Source organism: Ornithorhynchus anatinus, chromosome 9 (assembly GCF_004115215.2).
Source record: "Ornithorhynchus anatinus isolate Pmale09 chromosome 9, mOrnAna1.pri.v4, whole genome shotgun sequence".
NCBI classification, from domain to species: Eukaryota; Metazoa; Chordata; class Mammalia; order Monotremata; family Ornithorhynchidae; genus Ornithorhynchus; species Ornithorhynchus anatinus.
The window spans coordinates 50303845-50316721 of NC_041736.1; the positions used below are offsets into that span (position 1 = coordinate 50303845).

The following is a 12877-nucleotide window of genomic DNA, read 5'->3' on the forward strand; positions in this document are numbered from 1 at the left end:
GATTCCTGCTCGCGGCTGTCTTCTTCCAAGCTTAGGCTAACAGGACAACAGCGGGAGGCATGACAGCTGTCTGACCTCTCTCCCGTTTCTTTCTTCTTCAGTGTTGTCCCGTTACCTTTTTCTTTGCCTGTTCTCCTGTTTCACGAATTTTTTTTTTCTTTCCTTTTTGCAGCCTGATGCATTATGGAAAGGGAGGCTAAGCCAGTGTATTCTGTGCATAAACAAAGGATTTCCAAAGCTGTAAATGTATTCATTTAAGAATTTATTTTCAATGTTGACAGATGTGAATGTGAGCATTACTGAATGTTTAGTTTTATGTTTGCATTCCTTTCGGTTATATCAATGGGGACATTTTTATAAAATAAGACTGCGTTATTGCTGTTCCTGCAAGTCTTCTGGCTGACTGGGTGCTTGTGTGGATTTAATTAGCTTAAGCACTGTGTTCTTGTGTGCACTTTGATTTGGGGCTCGCTGTGGCAGTGGTTCTGTTTAGGGGTAAACTAGAGAGGGATCAGTTTGGGTTCTCATTATCGTAATATTAAGGCCGTGCAGATGCTATACGTATGAGAGAACTTCAGCGCATACTGAGGAAAGGGCAAATAGACTCCAACGAACTCATAATGCAGTCAGAGTTAGGCTTCCAGAAAAGACTGAGGCAAAGACTCTCCCCCTCTTCAAAGCCTTATTGAAGGCACATCTCCTCCAGGAGCCCTTCCCTGACTCGCTTCCCCACCCTTCCTCTTCTCCCACTCCTTTCTGCCCCACTCTGATCTCCTCCCCTTGTTCTTCCCGGTCCTAACCCCACAGCACTTACCTACATATCTGCCATTTATTTATTTATATTAATGCCTGTCTACCCCCTTCTAGATTGTAAACTCACTGTGAGTAGGGAACGTGTCCGTTCATCGTAGAATTGGACTCTCCCAAGTGTTCGGTACAGTGCTCTATATTCAGTAAGTGCTCGATCGATACCATTGAATGAACGATGAATGAATGAATGAAAGAGATGAACCAAAGTGTGTTTAGGCCTGCCGAAGCCCCAAGGGCCGTGTCTTTTTTCCAGGTGGTTTGCTGAATAGATGGGATAGGAGCTTAGTTTGCGGAAGGATCTGGGTGTGTCTACATTGAATGTGCGTATGAGACTATTTGGGACACATCACCCTATATACACTCTCACGTATCCTTAGGGTAACAGAAGACAATCCCGTCTCCCGAAGGCAGATACATAAAGGAGGAGAAAGACATAGACTTCACATACATTCTGTAGCTGGAGTTTGGCAGCACAAAGACTGAGCAAAACCTTATTCACATACCTTAAAAGACAGTATCAGCCAGTGCTACGAGTGTGCTAAAACCATCTGGCTGCCGCTAGAACAGCACCTCATGGCCCCCGGTGGTCTCCACTGCTGCCCACCTAGGATTAACCTGTCTGCCCTGTAGTCTGAGTTGGCAAAAAAAGCTAATTTCCCCTTTCGGTGAATGAGGGAAAGGAAGGATTTCACAGAAACCCGTAACGAGGGCTTCAGGCCTCAAAACGGGAGGCCAGCAGATTCCCAGAAATTGCCTCCGAACGGAATCCGTTCTCCACCTTTATTTGCTTTGTAATTCCTGACAATCTGCTGGCTCTAGGATTTGGGTGGGGGGAGGGTAAGGAGGAAGAAAGAAAAGAGGATAAGGGAGGTGTTTAGCTTTCCTTTGCAAGCGCGATACCCGCTGCTTTGTTTATGGATTTGATGCTATTCATACAGTCTTTGCAATATTAATTTTTAATTTATGGTGCTCATTAGGAGACACTTAAAACAGAACAATTATCATTTATCTTGATATATTATTTACTAGGACTGACTGTCATGGTTAGGGACTCGTGATTAGTGGGAGGGGAATAGAAAACACTCTCCAGAAGGTGCTAGGCTGAAGGGATAGGAGCTTAGAAAGCAGTTGTCACAACCCAAGGCCCGAAGTTCTGATGTCCAAGCAAAAGCCACGCTGTGCCTAATCAAAACTCAGGAGGACCTTTGAATACAAGCCGGAACAGTACTTAATGAACCTGCAGGATCATATTAATGAGACTCTCTGTTAGGCCACCAGCTCATCAATTATTCATCTAGCTGTATTCCTGATACTTTACCGTCTTCCTCTTCTTTTTGTCTCAACGTGATTGTTTTTGCTTTTAACCCTCCGTCGTCTTACCTGGAAATTAAAGGACATCTCTCGGCTCCAGGTTCAGGTGTCCTTCCCGAGAGATGGTATTATTTCATAAATATCTGGATACAAATTCCCAGCAGGAATTGGAGAACTTTGCAGGGATTTGAAGGGATCTGAAGTACTGGGAGCGTTGGTCCTTGCTCTGCGCTTGTTAGACCTGCTTTCTTAGGTCGGATCTTCCGTGAACAATCACACCATGGGCTGGGAGCTAGGTATTTCAGAGAAAAAAAAGGCTTTTGCCTGAACAATCCAAGATGGGCACCTGTACAGATCTGGCAAGAACACCAGCGAATATTTTAGTACTCACCGAGGCTGGGGTTTCTTAATAAGATAGCTGGTATTTTTTTAAAATTGCCTTTTTAAAGGGCTCTGTCCAAACTCCAAAGTCTTCCAAGAAAATAATTTTCTCTAAATTTCATCAGGATTAAGAATATTTTTTAATAAATTCCTGTTTGTGGGAGAAGGCTGGGTGGAATTTGTTTTTTTATATAGTATTTATTAAACACTTACTGTGTGCCAGGGACCATACTAAGCACTAGGGTAGATACAAAGTAATCGGGCTGGACACAGTCCCCATCCCACATAAGGTTCCCGGTCTTAAACCCTATTTTACAGATGAGGTAACTGAGACGCAGAGAAGTGAAGTGCTTTGCCCGAGGTAACACAGCAAAAAGTGGTCAAGCAGGACTTAGAACCCAGATCCTCAGACTCCCAGGCCCATGCTGTTTCCACCGGGCCACACTGCTTCTCTAAATTAAATTTGGACCATCTGAAACTCGAATGGGACTGAACTCATAACCTGACATGACAAAGTGAAGGATATAGGATAACCAACTATTTGTTCCTAAGGGCAGGGATCAAGTCTACCAACTCTTGAATTGTACTTTCCCAAGTACTTGATACAGTGCTCCGCAAGCAGTAAGCGTTCAATTCATTCATTCGATCATATTTATTGAGAGCTTACTGTGTGCAGAGCACTGTACTATAAATATCATTGATTGAACTACTTATGAATTTTGTCAGGTAAAGGTTTCCAAATATAATAAGAGGATTTTACTAGCAAATTCCCTTCCTCGTTAGAATTTTTGCAGGAATGAGGGTGGACCTAGAGTTAGTTCAGTTCAAAATCTTGATCTTCACTGCCAAGGGTAAATTAGTGTTGAGGAAATTATCCAAATAATTCAGGCAAAAAGAAGCCTCTGGGCAATTGCTTCAATTCTTCACTTTAGAGGTGGAGATTTGACCTGAGTTTTCTGATCTCTTAAGCCAGACTCCTGTTGTTGTTCTACTACGGTCATTTCACCCTTTTGTTTTCTTTCAAGTTTATTTAACTGACATTAGACTGAATTTATTCTTGACCTAAAAATGCATCCTCTAGGGAAGCCCTCTGAAAATGTCTTGAAGCTGGTGTCCGGCACAGCGATCTTGAAACTATAGAGCCGAGAGCTAGAGAGAAGACTGATGAGCACCTTGTCTGATTCATCTCAGTTCCACCATCTCAGAAATGTTGTGAGTGTGCTGATTTCTTTGGAAATGTCTTTGGTCCAGAAGGCAGATTTTTAAGGGCTCTTGCCCATATGAGCAGGCATTTGTTGCATTTATTCGTATGAAGATTGAATAGCTGTTGTATCATTCTTTTCTACCTTTGAGACCAACTCCCTTTTCCTATTCACCATTGCATCACCTTCCCCTTCCCACCAGTCCAGTCCATTATTCAATCATTCACTCTTGTTATATGCAGCTAGTGTTTTTAGTTTACAAAATACGTTCCAAACTGCCTGCTGGGTCCAATCACTCAGTCATATTTATTGAGTGCCTGGACTGGAGTTATGATATGACCCCCTTCCTCTAGAATTTTACAGTTTAGCAGGACAACCCTGGCTATGACTGTAAACTCTTCAGCACAGCAGACGCTTCACTGGCCTGCCCATAATAGATAAATACAGTCAACTAATCAACCCCCGGTGTTTATTGAGCATTTACTGAGTACAGAGCGCATTAGCATTGCTGGGGAATAATAGAGTTGGTAAGCACATTCCCTGCCCAGAAGAAACTTACAGTCTAGAAGGGGAGACAGACATTAAAATCGATTAGGGATATGTACGTAAGTGCTGAGGGGCCGAGGGTAGGGTACGTACCAGGTGCCTAAAGTATACAGATCCAAGTGCACGGGTGACTCAGAAAGGAGAAGGAGTAGGGGAAATTAGAGCTCATTCCGGGAAGGCCTCTTGGAGAAGATGTGATTTTAATAAGTCTTTGAAGGTGGGGAGAGTGGTGGTCTGTCCTATATAAAAGGGGAGGGAATTTGAGGCCAGAGGGAGGATATGGGCATGGGGTTGGTGGTGAGATAGAGGAGATTGAGGCAGAATGAGTAGGTTGGCATTAGAGAAGTCAAGTGCGGGGGCTGTATTTTTTTTAATGGTATTCGTTAAGCACCTACTATGTCCACCAGGTCACACTGCTTATAAATAACGGTGCTCGGCACATAGTAAGCGCTTAACAAATACCAACATCATTATTATAAATCAGCGAGGTAAGGGAGGAGGGGTTGAGCATTGAGTGCTTTGGAGCTGCTGGTAAGGGCTTTCAGTTTGATATGGAGTTGGATGGATAACCACTGGAGAGGTTCTTGAGGAGTGGGAAGACATGGACTGAATGGCTCCCCTCAAGACGTATGCTCCTTGTGGGCTAGGAAGACTTTTACCAATTCTGTTGTACTATGCTCTTCCAAGAACTTAGTACAGTGCTCTGCACATGGTAAGCACTCAATAAATATTTGTTGATTACAAATATCACTGATTGATAGGCATGGTTTTTCCTGCTGCTGAGTGCATAGTGAGCACCCACAGTGAGCTTTTACATCCCTAGTAACAGACATATCAAACCTCTTCTGGTGCATCATTCAGAAAAACAATACCCTGCAAGTGTGTATATACCCCAGTGATGCCTACCCCATAGTATATGAAACCCAGGACTGCCTCCTATCTGCTGATTAATCTCAGTATGCCCTGGACTAATATTGCAGTCAATCATTGCAAGAAACAATATTGTATATAGTGTATAGATATATGTATATTTTTGTGGTATTTCTTAAACGCTCTACTAAGTGCCAGGGTGGATACAAGCAAATCTAGTCGGACACAGTCCCTGTCCCATGTGGGGCTCATAGTCCTGATCCTTATTTTACAGATGAGGTAACTGAGGCACAGAGGAGTGAAGTGCCCAAGGTCACACAGTAGATAAGTGGTGGAGCCAGGGTTAGAACTCATGGCCTTCTGACTCCCAGACCCGTGCTCTAACCGCTCCACCATGCTACTGTTTTTATCTACCTGTGAGGTTTGTCAGTCACATCAGGGCTGTTGTAGAATGTATTTTAACTAATTGCTTGCAGATCTCGGGCCAAATGTACCCCTCAATCCAACCATTCATGATATGCTCAGTTTTTGAAAGACTTTATAATCCATCTGTTTCGTGGTGAATGCTTGTTCTTTCCTGCTTGTATTGTAGGTCTATTTTTCCAAGGGTGTCTCTATCTAGTGATAGTATTTTGCAGGCTGTTCCACTCAGAAGATACTTTTGGGAGATGATGATCATTTATACATGCAAAACACAACCTTGACTTTGGGCAAATCATTTTACTCTCTGTGCCTCATTTGTCTCATCTCTAAAATGGGGATCGAGACTGTGAGCCCCACATGGGCCAGGGACTGTGTCCAACCCGATTTGCTTGAATCCACCCCAGTGCTTAGTACAGCTCCTGGCATATAGTAAGTGCTTTACAAATACCACAATTATTAATTATTATCATTAACCTTTTCCCCAGGCATATCTGTATGAGACCTGTTTGTGCATTTAGGATATGTATTACATTTTGCATAAAACCTTCATTAAAGTCTACCCCAATAAAGCTTCACGTAACTATAACCTTTTACTAGTGCCTCTGCTTAACATTTATTGAGACTTGCCATGAGTCAGACGTCTGACTGAGGACAGGTTCAATCTGAGATCAGTCTTAGTTTGTAACGTAGTTCTAAGATCAGTTTCCAGATCCAGTTGCAACTTTTAAAAATCTTAAGGATCCAATTTTTTTTTTTTTTTGGAAATTTGAGACTTGAGTAGCTCCATCGTCTTTTTAGAACCTCAGATTTTGTTAGCTGGAAAAACAGGGTGACATTGAACCTGGCATTTGGGAAGAGCAACATCAAGAGGGTAGGGGTAGCCATTACAGTTCTGTGAAGAGGGAATTCTGCGTTCTCCAACGTCTAAATATAAGGTGGGCTGAAGAAGGGAGAGATACTGGGGATGGGAGGACAGGAAGGAGGCTGTGGCTTAAGTCCATTTTCCAGAGATCTCAGCCCCTCAACCACCCATGAGCCTCCTCCAGTCTTAGAAATGTGTCATTCCTAAGTGTAGCATTGTGTTCTAGACAGATGCAAGGTTAAGGAAAACCGGTGTTGTAAGACTCAACCCAAGCCTTAAGTTAAGTACACAACCTCCATGTGTACTTAACCCTTTCTTCCCTTCCCACATTCCACTCATCTGGGCAGAGGTGCATTCTCAGAACTTTTCTCAATTCTGCCACCTCGAGCTATCCAAAACGCAGAGTGAAAACATGCACTGAGGCAGGCCTGAATGTATTGAATTACTTTTCAAAGGATGAAAAGAGATGTCTTTTAAATGAATGAGTGAAGGCCACAGAGAATGGTAGCTTCTAAATGCCCGGTGGGTACCAGGTTGTAACTGAGTGTTTTAAGGCCACTCAACTTGGGCCTTTCAAACATTAAGCCCCTCGAAGAAGGAAAATGCAGTGCCCTCAAAGTCTATTATCCAAACTAATTGGCACCAAGATGAATTTAAATAATTGAACATCTGGAGAGCTGAACATATTTGGATTTGGCTGAGTCAGGCCTGCACCTGATTTTGTGTGCTTTTTAGATTTTTTTCTTTCCATTTGTCTAAATTACTCTCCATCTATAGAACTTGTCACCAAATGTCTAAGGTTTGAAGCACTGGCTTTCTACTCTAACAGTAAAGTGGCTTTCCATCCACATCATTTTAGAGAAAGAATTTTACACTCGTATCACAATTACGTCGTGGGGATTTGATGCGGGCATTGATATTCAAACCTGCATCGGCTCCTTTGCTTACATACAGCTACTTAGCTACCTAACAGTAAGAAGTTGTTCTTTAGTTCTTGGGAAAAGTCCAAGTCCCTTTCTCAACCATCCAAAGACATCTCTGCAATTTAAAAGATAATTATAGAATCATTCAAAAACCAAGTGGCAACACCTACTGTAATATGCAATCTCAGCTGAAAAATTGAACTTGAAGCATGCGTGTTGCCATTTAAGGATGATTTCCCTGACTCAGATTTTATTTTGCTATCAATATCATATATTTTTGACTGATCAAAGAGAAAATTCGCCTTTTTACTTCAGATGGCAGATAATGTGAAATGTTGCCGGAAAACACGTATCATCAAAGGAGGACATGCCTCAGAGCTTTCTGTGTCTCGGGCGTTTCACTAACTGGCTTTTTTGTAAATCTGGTCTTGGTTTTGAACTGCTCTCCTTTTTGATAAGATTCTGTTTTCAGAGGAGCTATTAAAGGGGAAATTCAATAAGAGTTTGTGTTACAGAGTAGCGTACCTCACTACTTTTAATCCTAGCCCTTTTTAATCTCGGTAAGGTCATCCAACTTTTCAGATTTTTGCCTAGGGAGAACTTTTCCCTTATTTTAACATATTTCCTTTTGTCTGGTTGGCCCGTAATTGACTTTGTCCTTTTTTCATTTATTTCCCTGCCTCCTGGTTGTAGCATCTTCTCCCCAGAGTCTCAGGTTAGAAGTTTTCCCTTTTGTGAAACCATGACAGGTGCCTAATTGAATGATGAATGTCCCTTTATTACTCTGTAATTGAACTGCCAGCTTTTTGATTGGTTTGTAGAGATGCTCCACTCCTCATCAAACACTGCAGGGGGCTTGGAGGCTGGCAGGCGAGGCCTACACTCCATCTGTCTAATCACATCTATCCCCCACCCGCTTTTTTCGGGGGGGAGGGGAGTCAGGGGGAGGAAAGTCATAATAAATTATGCTAATTCAGTACGGCTCTGACAATGAGAATATCGTATTGTTACGTGCATCGTGGTGGGATACGCTAGAAGACGTTTCATCGTCATGGCTGCCTAGTCTGACAGGCCCTCGATGAAGATTAATGGTCCTCACCTGAGTGACAGAACAGGGGATTGTGGGGCAGAGAGGGTCATTCATCATACTCTGACAGGTGTCATTCAATCCGACAGCAGCCCCACCGTCACCCTGCTAGCGGTTCCATTTTTCTGCCAGTTAAGCAAGGAGTTTAATAACATCCCCAGAATTAAAACTCATTCTTTGTAGCAGTCCTGACAGCTGAAAATAAGAAAATCAATTCTTCACATGTTATAGCCCAGTTAACTGACTGGGGCTCTGACTTTAATTTAGTCTTTGGGCTGAATTTCAAGCAGGGAGCTTTTGTACGACATCATCTATTAAAATTTACCAATATTGCTAACTTAGCTTTTGGTGTTTTCGGGGAGGGGGCGGGGGGACACCCAGGGTTCCATCTTTAATGCTCAATGTCATTTTTGCCAGTTGCGTGCTCACACCCTTTCCCTCTCTTCTTGGGTTCTTCTACTTCATCCTCATTAGCGATGTTTACTGCACCTCTCTTCATTAATATTGATCCCTCCCCACTACCGAGAATAACAAGACAGGCACTAATTTGAAACATTTCGTGTCATTAAAGTGTTTGGATTTTGAGTTTCAGCCACACAAGATATTTCAAAGATTGGGGAGAAAAAAAAAAAGACAGTCAGACCTTGGCTGTGACCAAGGGTCCCAGCTGTCAGTTTGACAAGTTAGATTGGCTAGCGAGTCCTGGCTTCTGGGCCACGGGCTAATGGTGCCAAAGTGCAAGACACTTCTCCCAAAGGGAGAAGGATGTTTAGTGTAATGCAGACGTAGGTCTTTGGAATTAAGACCCCAGGAACACAAGGTAATGCTCTCCTGGGTCAGATCAATGGCCCAACCAGTCCAGTATTCTGTCTCTGACAGTTGTACCGAAAGATGCTTGGCGGAGTAATAAAAAGGTTGCTTTTTGTGAAATCCGTCTTTACAGTCGGGGCAGTTAGGGTTAGTGATATTCCTAACTTTTATCTCTATTAATTCATCATGGGTCTCTCATCCATGAATCTGACTAAAATCTCTTTAAGCCTTTAACGTTACCCTCTAACATCCCGGCCTTCTCCTTTTAATAACCCATTACGGATTTACCAGCCGATGAATTCAACTGCACCTACTGGTATTTTTTCTCTCTATAACTTCCTGCTGTGACAATTTTCATTTGTCACATGAAGCACTTTCTACTTGTCTCAACCCTGCCACTTTCTGGGCCTCAGTAGGGCTCCCCTAGTTCCAGATTTGTGGAATTGGACAGCCAGGTTTCCTCAGCAGCTGGCCAGGTTCAGAGACGTATCTCTTGTGGGGCTTGACAAGTCCCCACTTCCTTGGACTTTTGGCTCACACTAAAGAAAGCCTTTGCGTCTTTGCGTCTTTCCTGAGGAGATAAGAATCTTGGTGGGTGAGGAGAAATGGGGAGTTCAGCTGCTCCACTCCTTTGTGAAATCTTCGTTGTTTGATAGAGAAACTCCAGGAACGGGACTGGCTAATCTGTGGTGCAACACTGAATTGACTGAAATGGGAAATCTGCTGACACTGCATACATTTTCATGGCAGCAAACAAGTATCTGGGAAAGAGCAAACCGGTACATATGGGTGTGGGCCTTAGGTGGGAATTAGTTCTATCCTGGGAAACATTTCTTCAAAATGTTGGTCGCCAGTTTGTGTGTTTTGCTGTGCTGAGGGAAGGATTTCAGAGAAAAGCCTCTTGAATGAACCACACCTATAGGGCCCCCTCCCTGCCTTATCTTTAGCACCCCTAGAGTTCTATTCATTCATTCATTCATTCATTCAATAGTATTTATTGAGCGCTTACTATGTACAGAGCACTCTACTAAGCGCTTGGAATATACAATTCAGCAACAGATAGAGACAATCCCTGCCCATTGACGGGCTTATAGTCTAAATCGGATTGTCTGTTACAGACAAGGTGTTTCTAGTCGACCTCAGGACTCCAAAATGGAAAAAAATCAGTAAGCTTTTTATTAGGATGTGCAGTTGTGTGATGCAGGAAAGGCTAATTCTTTCTCCTCATTCACGTGTATTCATGTGCACCATTGAATTTATTGCCCACACTGCTTGGTGATGTTTTCGTTCCTCTCCTTCTGTTGTGATCTGGTTCTGAGAGCGTCATCCCACTTTTGTTCTTTGATTCCAAAAGGAAGCTTCTGACAGTAGAATAAGGAACTTTCTAGATTATCTCCATCCGTGGTAGGAAAAGGGCACAAATGGTTCGAACCAGAATCTGTAAACCAACTCTGCGAAGCCAAAATTAGAGTTTGACTCCAGTGAATGCGTCGTCAGACATCCTACATACAGCTGGAGTAGAGCCTGAATTTGGCAGCTTTTCATATAATGTAATCTATTTTCTTATTGAAACGATTGTGTTCACTGAGCACTTACTATGTGCCCAGCACTGTATAAGCACTTGGGAATGTACAGTGCAATGGAATTAGTTATACATATCAAGTTAAGGCTCGTGCCCAATTTCTGTCTTTCATTTTTTATGTTTTGGGTGATCGCATTCTGAACTGATGACAAACAGTTGTTCTGAGACTTCAGTATGTTATCACATTAGTTCCATGTATATTTTCTGAGGAAGTTGATGATTTATAACGATTATACCGAGAATACTCATGGACTCTAGTCCAAGACCTAAACTGATGACTTCGTTTCTGTGTTGGCTGTTGTACTTCATCATTAAATCAAAGTCTGGACATGTGGTCATAGCTCACCGAAGAACAATGGTTCTGAACATTTATTATGGGGTCTAATCAGGCACCATCCTAACCAAAGCTAAGCCTGTCATGAACTTTCAATTTCATATGAGGACTTCTAAATTGTAAGCACAACTCGCTGTGGGTTTTGGACTTGACATAGTTTGTTTTGTTTGTTTCTTTCTTTGGTATTTGTGAAGAGCTTACTATGTGCCAAGCACTGTTCTAAGCGCTGGGGGAGATACAGGGTAATCAGGTTGTCCCACGTGGGGCTCACACTTTTAATCCCCATTTTACAGTTGAGGTAACTGAGGCACAGAGAAGGTAAGTGACTTCCCCAAGATCACCCAGCAGACAAGGTGGGATTAGAGTCTTCTGACTCCCAAGCCCGGACTCTTTCCACTAAGGCACATTGAGTTTGTGGTAAAGAGGTGTGCACAGATGCAGTCCAAGGGTTGAGTACAGTCCAAGCACTTAGTACAGTTCTTGCTCACCGTAAACGCTCAATAAATATGGTCGATTGATTGTATAACTGGGCATACATAATGGACTGGATTCTGCCGGGGAAAGCAAACCAGCTGTCTAAAATGGCTACTCGTCACTCAACCTGATAACGAAGTAATTATAGCTGTAACGGTGGCATTCGGTAAATGCTTATTATGTGTCAATGCAAGCAGATCAGTCACAGCCCCGACCCACATAGGGTTCATAGTATAAGGGGAGAGGGAAGAACAGACCCAGCCCAGTTAAGTGACTTGCCTAAGGTCACAGACCGGCCATGTTTTGTAGCCACATTAGAACCCATGTCTCCTTACTCCCAGTTCGGCACGCACAGTTGGACGAGGCTCTCCTGGAAAGTGTAGAGAGAAGTAAAGTAGGATAATTGTAATGCCCAAGCCAATTCAAGTGAATTAATTCCAGTTCCCTTTCTGTTTGTCAAAAGCATCCTTCAAGCTGAACGGAGCTCCATGTCTTGGCGTGTCCTAAAAGAAGCTGATCCGACCAGCTCATTCAGTGGCAGGACGCAAGGTAAATAAATCCATTTTCATCTTCTCAAGCTCGGTTTGCTTTTTCAGGATACACAAATGATGCAGAAAATTGTACCAGATGACTCACGGCTTCATGGCAATTTTACATAGGAGATTGAATGGACCCTCTAGATTCTACCATGTAGGACTACAACTTGGATAGAGGTGGTATGGCCCAAGATCAGGCGAAAGACTTAATGCCTATGAGATGAACGCCTAACCCCTTTTCTTGTGGCTTTTGCTTTTCTGATGTAAACACGGTGCTCCGTCTCTGACGGCTGCAGCTTTCCTCACAGTGCTTCATGGGTGTTCACCCAGGTTTCGTCTAACTGGCCTTTTTCTCTGGGCCGTGCAAAGACAGATCAGAGAAAGACGCATCATGTAACTTGAATTAAATCCCCTGCAAACTCAACTATTCCTTCAGCCACAGCATGCAGTTTACAACTTCCGGGTATTTTTGCCAAAATGAACAAATGTATTTCAGCCAGAAATTTTCCTTTTTTAATGGGGGGAACAGGAAGGAGAGGAGAGGATGGTTGGGATTGCTTGCCAATCCTAATAGACTGATTTAAGAGTCCACATGAAAGGATACAGTAGTGAACAGTTTGGCTTTTATTCGTGGAAGACTGGTCTTTGCTTCGTCGTATATAACCAGCCGATGTCAGCTTATTGTGTTATTCTTTCCTGAACTCTAAGCTCTGCCAATTTATTTCA

The 12877-nt window shown here is 42.9% G+C and overlaps 1 long non-coding RNA gene across 1 annotated transcript in view; it reads left to right on the plus strand.

The window, feature by feature from the left end:
* The first annotated feature begins 12078 nt into the window (after nt 1-12078).
* The window catches only part of LOC114814332, a 36075-nt gene continuing 35276 nt past the window's right edge, over nt 12079-12877 (plus strand). The window contains exon 1 of the long non-coding RNA XR_005660379.1: nt 12079-12164. This is a non-coding gene — a long non-coding RNA (uncharacterized LOC114814332). The remainder of the gene's footprint in view (nt 12165-12877) is intronic.